The sequence below is a fragment of the Echinops telfairi genome, unplaced genomic scaffold (assembly GCF_000313985.2).
Source record: "Echinops telfairi isolate 266 unplaced genomic scaffold, ASM31398v2 ScPeMD7_11;HRSCAF=52, whole genome shotgun sequence".
Classification (NCBI taxonomy): domain Eukaryota; kingdom Metazoa; phylum Chordata; class Mammalia; order Afrosoricida; family Tenrecidae; genus Echinops; species Echinops telfairi.
The window spans coordinates 13,315,494-13,328,452 of NW_022103908.1; positions in this window are offsets into that span (position 1 = coordinate 13,315,494).

The following is a 12,959-nucleotide window of genomic DNA, read 5'->3' on the forward strand; positions in this document are numbered from 1 at the left end:
CATTCATACCGATATAAATAAGTGACTATATACGTGTGAGTAAACAAAGGGTGAGAGCCATGTTTCAGTTGTTTATGGGTTTATGACCATCTGATTTGTGGACATCTCCTATTTGTCATTTTGTACTAGCCAATAATCACCATTTCTCTGCCAGTTTGTCTTATTGTGGTAGCTTCTGTGTTGCTGTGCGGAAAGCTCTGCTGAAATCTCTTCACTTTGGGTGACCCCGCTAGTATTTGAAATACCAATGACATAGCTTCCAGCCAAAAAATAAACTACAAAGAAGTAACAGGCTCTCTCCACTTTGGAGATTTTAGTCATTGAAAATCCTATGGATAACGTTAAAATAGTTTCAGTGACTGAAAACCTCATCAATAGAATTAGAACATGATCAGAGTGCCAGAGATTAGCCTTTCAAGTCAAAATGCACTAAAAATATGATTGAGAAAGAGCTACCTTTTAAAAGTAGAGTTGACCATATGGACATGCAACAGTAAAGTCTGTATGAGTCAAGCCTTCAGGACCTTCTGCTGCTGCTGGGGCAGGACTCAACATGAGATGAAACAGCTGCAAACATCAATTAATTATAGGAACTTGGCATGTATAAAGCATGAATCTAGGAAATTTGAAAGTCATTAGAAATTAAATGGAATGCATAAAGATTGATATTTGAGACTTTAATGAGCTGAAATAGACTGGTATTGGCCATTTTGAATCAGAATATCAAATAAATTACTACGCCAGCAGTGAAACAATCAAGAGAAATGGAATTGTATTCATCTTCAAAAAGTATATTTCAAGTACTACCTTGAAGTACAGTGATATCTATGATAAGATAAAAATAATCCAATTCATACAGATATTATTCAAATTTGTACAACAATTGCTAATGCTAGTGATGCTGAAATTAAAGAATTCAACCAAAGTTTTCAGTCTGACATTGATAAAACATGCAATCAAGATATATCAGTAATTTTTGGTGATTAGAAAGCAAAAGTTGGAAACAAAGAGGAAGGAAGAGTAGGTGGAGATATAATCTTGGGTGGTGATAAACATAAAACTGAAGACCACATGATACATTTTTGCAAGACCAATGACTTGCAAATACAGTTTTCCACAACACAAATTGTGACTACACACTTATACTTCTCCAGATGGAATACACAGAAATCAAATCTGTGGAAAAATGTTGGAGAAACCCACTCTCAGCCTCTAAAGCAAGGTCACAGTTTATCTTGGAACAGATAATCAATTGCTCATATGTAAATGCAAGTTGAAGTTTAAGTAAATGAAAACAAGTCCATGAGAGCCAAAATATGACCTTCAGTATATCCCAGCTGAATTTTGAGAACATCTAAAGAATAGATCTGATGTATTAAACACTAATGATAAACAACATGATGAGCTGTGGGATGACATCAAGAATATCATACATGAAGAAATAATAATTTATAATGTATCAGGTCCATGAGAATGGGAGGTTGGGGGAGGGATGGGGAAAAATGAAGAGCTAATACAAAAGGGCTCAAGCAGAAAGAACATTTGTTTGATACAATTGATGTATGGGTTGTTATAAGAGCTGTAAGAGTCCCTAATAAAATTATTTGTTAGTTGAAAGAAAGAAAAAAATAAAAGTGGATGTCAGAAGACACTTAAACTTGCTTTTAATCATAGAGTATCTAAGGCACGTTGAAGAAATAATGAAGTCAAAGAGCTAAACAGAAAATTTCAAAGGGCAGCTCCGGAAGATAAAGTCAGTATATTATAATCAAATGTGCCCAGCCTTAGAGTTAGAAATCCAAAAGAGAAAAACATTACCGGCATATCTAAAAATGAAAAAAAAAAACTCAAGCAAAATTTTAAGTGTCAAGTTATAAAATTGAGAGTCATCTATAGCAAAGTATTGAATGCAAAATATTGAATTCCATCTTCTTTGGAAAGAAAATGGGAAAAATATGTAGAGTAATAAAAATAACTAGTCAACATTCAACTATTTCAAGAGGTAGTGCATGAACAAGAACCAATGGTATTGAAGGTAGAAATCCAAGCTGAACATAAAGCATTAGCCAAAAGCAAGGCTCCAAGAGTTAATGAAATACCAATTGAAACGTTTCAGCAAGCTGAAGAAGCACTGGAAGCAGTCTCCTGTCCATACCAAGAAATTTAGAGGCCAACGAACTGGCCAACTGACTGGAAGAAAAGATCCATAATTTCACCCATTACAAAGAAAGGTGACCCAACAGAGTACTCACATTATAAAACAATAGCACTGATGTTACAAGTGAGTAAAATTTTGCTCAAGATCATCCATTGTTAGGGCATCGAATAGGATCTGCCAGAGGGTCAGGCTGGATTTAGAAGAGAACATGGGACAAGAGATAACATTACTGATAACCCTTGACTAAAAGTAGATAATACAAGAAAGATATTTACTTGTGTTTCATTGACTATGCAAAAGCATTCAACTGGTGGATCATAAAAAAAAACTACAGATAGCCATAAGAAGACTGGGAATTCCAGAACATTTCATTATGTTCGTGGGGAACATGCACATGGATCAGGAGGCTATTGTGTGAACAGGACCAGGGCATACTGCCTGGTTTAAAATCAGGAAAGGTGTGTGTCAGCAGCCTTGCATCCTTTCACTATGCTTATTCAATGTATATGCTGAGTAAATAATCAGAGAAGCTGAATTACGTGCATAAAGAAGAATGTGGTATCAGAATAGGAGGAAGCCTGATTGATAACCTTTGATTTACAGTTGGTTCCATCTTGCTTGCTGAAAGTGAGGAAGACGGGAAGCACTGGATGATGAAAATCAAGCCTTGGAGCCTTCAGTATGAACTGCAACTCACTGTAAAGAAAAAATAAATTCCTCACAAGTAGACTAATAGATTTACATCATGATAAACAGAGAAAAGATTGAAGTTGTTAAGGATTTACCTTCCTAGATCTACAATCAGTGCTCTTGAAAGCAGCAGTTAAAAGAACAAAGAATGTATTGTTTGGGGTAAATCTGCACAAGACCTCTTTAAAATGTTGAGGAGCAAGGATGCTACTCTGAAGACTAAGGTGATTTTGATCCAAGTCATGATAGTTTCAATCTTTCGTATGTATGTGAAAGTGGGACACTGAATAAGGAAGACGCAAGAAAAATAAATGCATCTGAACTATGGTGCTGTGGAAGAATGTTGAAAGTCCCATGGACTATAAAAAGAACAGACACATTTGTCTTGGCACACACTGTGAACATGTTATCAGGCATGACCAGTCCCTGGAGAAGGACATGCTTACTAAAGTAGAGGGGCAGCAAAGAAGAAAAAGGCCTTCAACATGATGGTTTGACACAGTGGCTGCAACAATGGGCTCCAACCTACGCATAATTGCAAGGATGGCACGGGATGGGGGAGATTTATTGAGCTGCACCTAAGGTCGCTATGAATCAGAACCTGCTCCATGCCACCTAACAAGAACAATGGTTAACCAAGTGAAAGTGGAAGGGACTAGACATTTTAGGATTGTCAGATGCTGAATGTTGTCTGGAGCTAGAAAATTGGTGGGTGGAAGCCCTGGAGACTTGGGAGGGCCATAGTGAGCTCCGTCCAGAGAACGAAGTATGAAATCGGATTAATGGCAACCTACAGATAAACTGGGGCGATCAGCTGCAGGAAAACACTGTTTCGGACTATGGCCCAAATCCCAAGGCAACTGATGTGGTTGCTATGTGACACATACAGGCCCTGATGTTGTAAGAGCGAGATTGAGTTCACAGCAAGCCTCTGGTGTGTTCATTCACCAGATATCTCTCTGTTAATTTTAAAAAGTCAAGTCTGTTCCTGATAATTTCCTAAAGCCATAGTAATGCATAGTACCCATGAGAGATTAATTCACACCCACGTTGTATTTGACTGAAAATAGCCTGTATTAACAGCTGGATTGATAGGGGCCTAGTGCCCTGAAAATCACTCATTTTTTTTGTTCTTTACAGTTAAGAGAGAGGGCTGGCTTCAGGGCGAGCCTGAGGTGGCAGGAGTGGGGGCGATTCAGGCAGTTAAAATCTTTCCTTATCCGGCAAGCAGGGAACCAGGAGGAGGAGGCTAGGAGCAGCTACAGAGAGTGACTCAAGTTTTGACCGCATAGTTCACATTTCTTGTAAAATGGGCAAGCTGGAGTCCGGAGGCCCAAGACATCTTCAGAGAGGTCTGGAGGGGAGAGTGGGGAAAGGAGGGGGAAGGGGCAGCTAGCCGCTAAGAGGGAGTTGAATGCAGTTTAAAACAAAATGGAGTTCCACGTAGTAAGCTGGGTCACTAAGACACAGTTAAACTGAACTAGCATCAGCTTTCTTCACCATTTTAGGCTTGAAGGTAAACAAGCGGCCCACTGGTTCAGAAGCAACAAAGCCCACATGGAAGAAGCACACATGTGATCACGAGGTGTCGAAGGGATCAGACAACAGGCATCAAAGAACCAAAAAAATCATATCATTGTGAATGAGGGGAAGTGCAGATTGGGGACCCAAAGCCCATCTGTTGGCAACTGGACATCCCCTTAGAGAAGGGTCGAGGGGAGGAGAAGAGCCAGTCCGGGTGCAGTGTAGCAACGATGAGGCATACAACTTTCCTCTAGTTCTTCAATGCTTCCTCCCCACCCCCAACCCCACCATTATCATGATCTCAATTCTACCTTACAAATCTGGCTAGAACAGAGGATGTACACTGGTACAGATAGGAACTGAAAACACAGGGAATCCAGGACAGATGATCCCTTCAGGACCAGTGGTGAGAGTGGAGATACTAGGAGGGTGGAGGCAAGGTGAGGTAGAAAGGGGAAACCAATTACAAGGATCTACATATAACCTCCTCCCTGAGGGATGGACAACACAAAAGTGGGTGAAGGGAGATATCAGACAGTGTAAGACATGACAAAATAATACTAATTTATAAATGATCAAGTGTTCATGAGGGAGGGCTGAGCTGGGAGGGAAGGGAAAAATGAGGAGCTATACCAAGGGCTCAAGTAGAAAGCAAATGTTTTGAGAATGATGATGGCAACAAATGGACAAATGTGCTTGACACAATGGATGGATGTATGGATTGTGATCAGAGTTGTACAAGCCCCCAATAAAATGATTTTAAAAAACCTGAACTAGCTTGTAACCCAAGGCTACTTATATTTCAAATAATTTTTGGAGATACTTCCCCCCCTCCCAGTCAATACAGTGTAGCCCTCCCTGAGTCCACCAGCATGGCTTGCCTTGAATGATCCTCTAAAGACAGCGTATGCAAAGCTGTGGGGAGTGAGAGTGGTAACCTGAAAGATATGAATGTGACAAACCACTGTGTAGGCAAGGTGACCCACAGTGATGTCATGCTGCTATCATACATCTCTTCAAGGCATGATGAGATGTTAACTTAGCTCTGTGTAGTCTACTTCACTGCAAACATTAATAGAACCCAAACCAAACTCATTACCACCAAGGACAGGGTAGAACCTGCCTCTGTGTTGCTGAGACTAGCTGTTTAAGGAAGTAGAAAGCCCTGTCTTTCTCCCACTGAGTGGCTTGTACCATCGAACTTTTGTGGATGGCAGCCTGATGCATAATCGCTTCACCACTGGGGCTCCTTTTAAGCAGGACCTAAAATGAAGAATGGTTTACCGAAGACCTGAATAGTGGTACTCCTTAAAACAGTCTTGGAGATGAAAAATTAGGAAAGACTTAGAAATATGACACATCAGAACCTCTCATAATTCAGTGGGCTAAATTCAATGTAGCATCCTTGAAAGGAATCTGGAATCACATTAAGAGATAAGCCAGTGAAATTCAAACGGAATCGGTGTGACAACTGTGTCAAGATAGAGTGAGATGACAGCAGGAGTATAAACTAGATGAGGAATACTCAGGGATGCTTTAGACTAATTGTGCAATGCTCATGCACTGTCATCAAGGTAATTCTCCTAGTGACCTTTTAGGACAGACTATAACTGCCTCTGTGGGTTACTGTGACTTAACTCTTTTAGGCCACTCTTTTTTGGGGAGTAGAAAGCCTCATCTTTTTCCCAAGGAGAGGCTGGTAATTTTGAATTGTTGACCATATGGCTGGCAGGGAAACTCATAATTCACTATGCCACTAGGGCTCCCAACTACAATGCTTCTGTGAATTTCATGATATTCTAAAATTATATTAAAAAAAAATATATATATATATAATTTATTAAGGGTTCACAAGGGTGGTAGGGTGGGGAGGGAGGGAAAAAGGAATTGCTGATATCAAAGGCCTCAAGTGGAAAGATAAACCTTTGAAAATGATGATGCCAGCATATGTACAAGTTAACTTGATATAATTGATTTATGGATTGTTATAATATCTGTAAGAGTCCCCATAAAATGAATTCATATTTTTAAAATGAGAAAATTGAAATTTTATTTAGACAAAAGAGATTTGGAAGCTATCACCCAGAATACGTCTTTTGGGCTGTTTCTGGGACTGCCTAGCACAGAGCCAGAGGCTGGAAGCCACCGGCTGGAAGACTAGGAAGACCAGGCTTTCTGTTCCCATAAAGACGCGTTACTTCAAAAGCCTCAGGGGGCAGTTCTACTCTGCCCAGTAGAGTCAATGTCAGTGACTGAATTTGAGATGCAGGGTAATCTTTACATTGTGTTCTAGGCAGTGCTTTTGCTCTTTTAGGCTAAATAGAATTTTGAAGAGGAAAGTGAACCATTGTGTTACAGGGCTTAGGTTTGGATTCTGCCCTCCCAGTAGAGAGTTCTGTGGGTGCTGCAGTAAAAGCACCTGGTTGGTGACCACAAGATTAGAAGCTCTATTCCTCCAACTGCTCCTCAGGAATTAAAAACCAAAAACGTTTCAGTCTGTTTTTGAAAAGGATCCAGCCTTGGAACCCCTGCGGGGTAATTCTCCTCTGTTGTCCAGGGTCACTCTGAGTCCGAATTAACGTACTGGTAACTGTTTGGATTAATCTTAATGGATGCTGAGTGCCACTTCTTTCTCCAGAGAAAGCTTCTGGCTAGCAGCCAAATGCCTAACAACAGTGCCACAAAGAACACCGACTTGGAGCGCCGATGGTGTGGCTGTTCTCAGCCTTACAACTGCTGTGGGTCACACTCGACTAGACTGCAGTGGGCTTCTTCAAATAGTGATTTGTCTAAATCACAGATATCCCTTGGGACTTTATTACTTTATAACACAACAGTGAGATTTTGCATGGTTCCTCCAAAGGACGACTCAGTAAAAATGTGGTTAAACTCGCATTTGACAGAGAGAAAATTGGAATTTAAAATTAAGTGAAAACAAATTGAAATTCTTAATTTATTTAATTTGATTTTCCTAAATCATAATTAAAATATTTATTCACCCAAGAAAAGTAGGATTACTAAAAGGGGGTTTCCTAATATACGTGGTCTACTTTCTATATTAAAATACTTTTTTTGTGTGCTGGTTCTGGATTCTGCATCTAGTTTATTGACCTCTAGTTTGTTTGTTTGTTTGATTTGAATCAATCACCTGCCACATTGCCTGCCATTCCCAGGAACCATCACAGACCTGCCATCTGATGTGACAACCTGGATTCATTTGTCTTCCAGCCACAGCCTGACCGCTTACCTTGGATTCATCCGTCTCTGCAACCAACAGCCTCTGAACTTGCTCACTTCTATAAACTATAGAAATACATTTTGTACAAGATATACAAATATCACTGGTTTTGCTTCTCTGGAGAGTTCAGCTTAAAATCGACATCTTTAAGAAAATAAGTATATTAAATATGTATTTTAATTCTATCTCTATAATTAAAAATGAATGCTGCCTCCCATTCACATACTACTCTAAATATAAGTACATAGAGTCTTTAGGGTAGACCTCTTGGCTGAAATCACACTAAGTTTAGGGACATAGGTTAAAGTGGAATGGAAGTGTATGTCAAAATGATTACTATTATATGTTGACCCAATTGTTAGGCACAATTCATATTGAAATATACTGCTTTCACACACCCATTTTATAAGTATTTCTTGCAAGGCAGTCTGATCTTTTCTTTATAGTTCTTATGCCCTTTTCAATGATGTTGGCCAGGCTCCCAGCTTAGTCATAAGGCTACAGTATCTGAGGACATCTCTCTGGATATCTCATTTTAATGATCTATTTTTAGCCTATTATGAATACAGTGAAAAGAAAGGAGCATTTTTGTTGTTTCTTTAAAGATATTAGTTCATATTTATATATGCCTTGTTTAATACCTTACAATTTTAACATTTGCTGTTAAGTATAAAAGCATTGGTATAAAACCACATAAAGTTTTATTAAACATAAATCCCAAAGTATAAATCTATTCTTTCTCACCTATCTTATATTGGTCTATACACATCTGGGTGTGGGATTCTGTGTTCTTCTTTCTGGACTATACCAGCCATGGCTTTTTCAAGGAACTCAAATAGTGTTCTTTTTAAATCTTCTTTGAGTGTGGGAAACAAAAAATGAGTCTGAAGGAGCAAGATCAAGTGAGATTTTCTAACTAAATTCACATAGTACAGTTCTTGCCATGCTTGAATAATGAGCATGTGAATTCTCATAATGGGAAAAATATTCCTAAGTGTACATATCCTAGTGTTTTTATCACCAACACAGTTACAAATATCTTAAAACTCCTTCTACTGGCAATGGGTCCTCTGCAACCTTCCAGAAAAGGTATCAGCATCACTCCTTTGTTGCTTGGTGCCGTCCAATTGGTTCTGAGTCATAAGGACCCTGTGTGAAACAGAGTGAAACAGCATCTGGTCCTGCACCATCCTTACAATGGTTCCTTTGCTGGAGCCCATTGTTGCAGCCATTGTGTCACTTTATCATGCAAAGAACCTTCTTTTGTGCTGCCACTCTCCCAAGTCTGATGTCCTCCAGGACTGGCTCTCCTACATGTCCAAAGGACTTGAGAGGACTTTTCTCATCCTTCCCTCTGTGGAAAATTCTGCTTGTACTTCTTCCAAGACAGATCCATGGTACATTCAATATTCTTCCACAGCAGCACAGTTCAAATGCATTGAGTTTTCTTCAGTCATACAAACTTAATGTCTACAAGAATAGGGTGCGATTGAAAATTCCACAGCTCGGCTCAGGCACACCACAGTCCTAAGAGCGGCACCCTTGTTCTTCAACATTTTAAAGAGTGCTGCAGATCTACCCACTGCAATGATTAATCTTTGAGAGTCCTCTGAAGCAGCTGCCCAAATAATTTCAGCTGATCTTTCTGCCTTGAAAATAACTGGCCCAGTAGATTCCCTTGGAGCCAATGATTTGACTAGATCATTTTTTTGGAGGTACCCTAATGAGACTAGGACAGGTCTCAGATAAGAGATCAACTTCTCATCCCTATTGCCATGGCTCCCCTATTAGGATGCAGTCAGTATAAGAGATATTGCATCTCACAACTCAGATATCATTAGCGAGAGATGTGGTCTGCAACCATCCACCAATTGCGCAGACGTGTCTGAACACATACTACTTGGAATTAAACTGGCATGCTTGAATTGGAATCATACTAACAATACTTTTTACTTACTCTTGTTTAGGAATAATTGGCCACTTTCAAACGTGGGTACTTATTCAAAAAATAAGCACCATATGACAATTAATGGTTTGACTCATTGCAACCTAAAGTTACTTAGTGAAACTGCCTTGTAGGGTTTTCTTGAATATAATGTTTGTAGAATTAGATTGTCGGATATTCCTCCAGGGGAGACTTTGGGTAGGCTTGAACAAAGAAAATGTCTTTTATTCCATATCAAATCTGTTCCAAGCTTTAAGTTAAAACCAAGAAACCATAAGAAAAATGCTTCAAGGGAAGTTAAAAGTAACTCAAATATCTTTGTGTTAACTTCCTTCCTTAAGCAACCTAAAGCAATTCAGAAAGACATTAAAACTGTTTCCTGATATAAAGGCAGTTAATGAATGTGACATAATTACTTGGAAAAAATAAATTATAGGAATATATAAATAGAGATAGAGTGAGACATCTCTTTAATTCTATGATTTCACATGTAAAACAATTCAAATATCTTTATATTAAATAATCCCCATCCTGATATTTAGGAAGAAAATTTAGAAAAAGTATATAATATTTTTGAATAAAAATTAATAACACTATTAAATATAATGGTAAGTATAGAATTGTAGAAAACAGACTTGGAGGAACAATCCTCTCCTCATTTTGTGATTTGGAAGCATAATAAAATTTATCACCATGAAAGAATAAGGTTGAAGATCCTGACAGGAACTATAATTAAATAACAACCTAATATTACTTTACTGAAGGAGAAAAATAAACATTCTATTCCTCTTTATGACAGAGTGAATAAATATCCATGTTAAAAAAATGAATTTGCATTTTAAGTTGCTGGCAAAGGAAGAAGCACAATATGACAATTAAACTGGGGGTGGGTATTAAAATGTGTAAATTGCAGGATAAAGGAAACATTGGCAAATTATTGAAACCAGAAAATACTAGCAATACAGGAATGCTCTTTTGTGAAAGACATCATGAAGTTAAATCTTTGAAATGGTAATTAATATTAGAAAGTACATAACTCAACCCAAATTGTGAAGCTTTCCCAATTAGGATGTAGATAGCGAAAGAGCTAGTACAGCTGAAAACATGGAGATCCTTAGCGCCCCTGGAGTGTGATTGTCTTGTCGGCTTTCAAAGGCTGAGGCGTACACGAGAGTCAGCGAGAAGAAAGAGACCCCCAAGAACAGAGCGCCGTGAGGTGGGCATTCTGCTTATAGGGCTCGTCACCACGCTTGGCTAGGGAGAGAACAAAACAACCCCCAACCAAAGCCCATTGCCATTGCCTCGATCTCTGCTCACAGCTATCCTGTAGAGGTACATGGGGTTCTCAGTCCTTAGGAGAGCAGACAGCACTATCAAAGCCACTACTCTCGAGTCAATCTGATTCCTAGTGACTTTATAGAACAGAATAGAACTTTATAGATACAAAGTGCCTCATCTTTTTTGTTACTGAAATTGCTGGGGGTGGGGTGGGGGTTGGGGGGGGCTCTATTCACTTATTTTTCTGTAAGCAGCCAAGCTCTTAACCACTATGCCATCAGGGATCCTTTGAAAAAGGGCCAAAAGTGCACCCAAGGAAACATTTGAAAGTGACTGTCAGGTCAGTATCATTTCAGTGCCAAAATAAAAACTGGAATCAAATAATAGAGGAAGGATGAGGTGAGTGCCAATCTAGCAAAAGTGAGATGGAGTGAGAACCCCAGTTCACGTGTTGCCTTTGAAAGGCAAATGAGAGGCTAGAATATGAAGGGTTATAATTTGCTAGAAGGGGAAATTCAGTCTGCATGACCTCTAAGCTTTCTTGCAATTGATTGTGTGAGTCTACATATTCACTTGCAACAGAAAACCCAGCTATGTTCTTCTAGAGAAAAATATGTAAATATTGACAAGTATTTGAAAATAGAATCCTTAGGAGATTTTTCAGAATCCTGATCTTCAGCAGCAAACATAGTCTCCTCTGGAGAAATAAAGATATCACTCCAGGATAGTTTTTTATATAAGACGCTAAAGTGCAAATACTGTGAATATAAACATCATTTCCTTTTCATGACTAATAATACCTCTGAGATGATCCATGCTCTTAAATTTCAACAAAAGAGCTCATATAGATGGGTAAAATGTGGTGATATGAAATCTGAAAACTATGATAGTTAGATTGTTTAAAGAAGAAACAGTAGAATGAAAAATAGTGCAAATGGAAAAGAATTATAATAAACAACATTGCAAGCAAGCATCAGATTATCAAATGCCACTGGTTTCTCTTCGGGAAAATGTTAGGAACTATAAAATGTTAAAATAGGTTAATAAATATGAAAAGTAATAGCTGTGATTATTCAATTTATATTTTCCAGTTCAATAACTGTTATAATAACTTCCTATATCTTATACACATATGTATGCAAATGTTCACAAGTAGTTTAATGCTTACTCATTTAATCAAACTAATGAAAAACAGAAACTTCATATTATCATAATTAATATGGGAAGACTATGCCCCAGATATAACTGTGAGTTTAGAAATGCAGAGTAAAATAGTGCTAAGACCCAAAATTATACACATTGTTATGCTATATTTTGGGTCGAGCTTCATTTTCAGTTGAAACAAAAGGAGATTTCAGTCCAAGCATGTAATATTAGACTAAGTAGTAGAAACAATTCCAGTAATGATAGAATTTGGAAAGATCAACAAGTAATTTTTAGCAAATAATTCTTTCAACATTACAAATGGTGAGTGTATGTGGATCGCCTGGGCTAGCTGCACAAGACCCAAATTGACTACATGACGGTAAAGCACTTGATTGACCAGACTTTGGACATGATATCAGGGAGGCCCAATACCTGAAAAGTGACATCATGCAAGGTGAAATGCAGCGCCATTGGAAAAGAGGAAGAACCCTAATGAGGTGGATGACATAGTGGCAGCGACAATGAGTTCACAGGTAACAGTGATCGTGAGAAAGGCTAGGGACTAAGCGGTGTTTCTTTCTGCTGTTTACAGGATCATGAGAGCCAGAAATGACTTAATGGCACTGGTCCCAGAAGCAAAAAGAAGTATACATTATTGTTACTCACCATATCTGAGAACATGTGAGGATATAATTGATCCAAATTAGTAAAGTTAGCAGGGTGAGGGGGAAGCATATGATTTACATAGTGAGTTACCAGAACACTAGTGGACTTGGTGTGAATGAAAAGTAAATAGTTGACATCATAAAAGCTAGTAAGATTTAGGGAGCATTTGTCATCATAACATATTAGAGCATTACCTTAATTTATGCAGAAGGATATGCAATGTTTAATAAATCATATTGAGAGTGGAGCACATCCTGGCCCACCAGGCCGTGAGGATGATGTCCCCAATTACAGCAGCCAGTCCACAGAGAGGA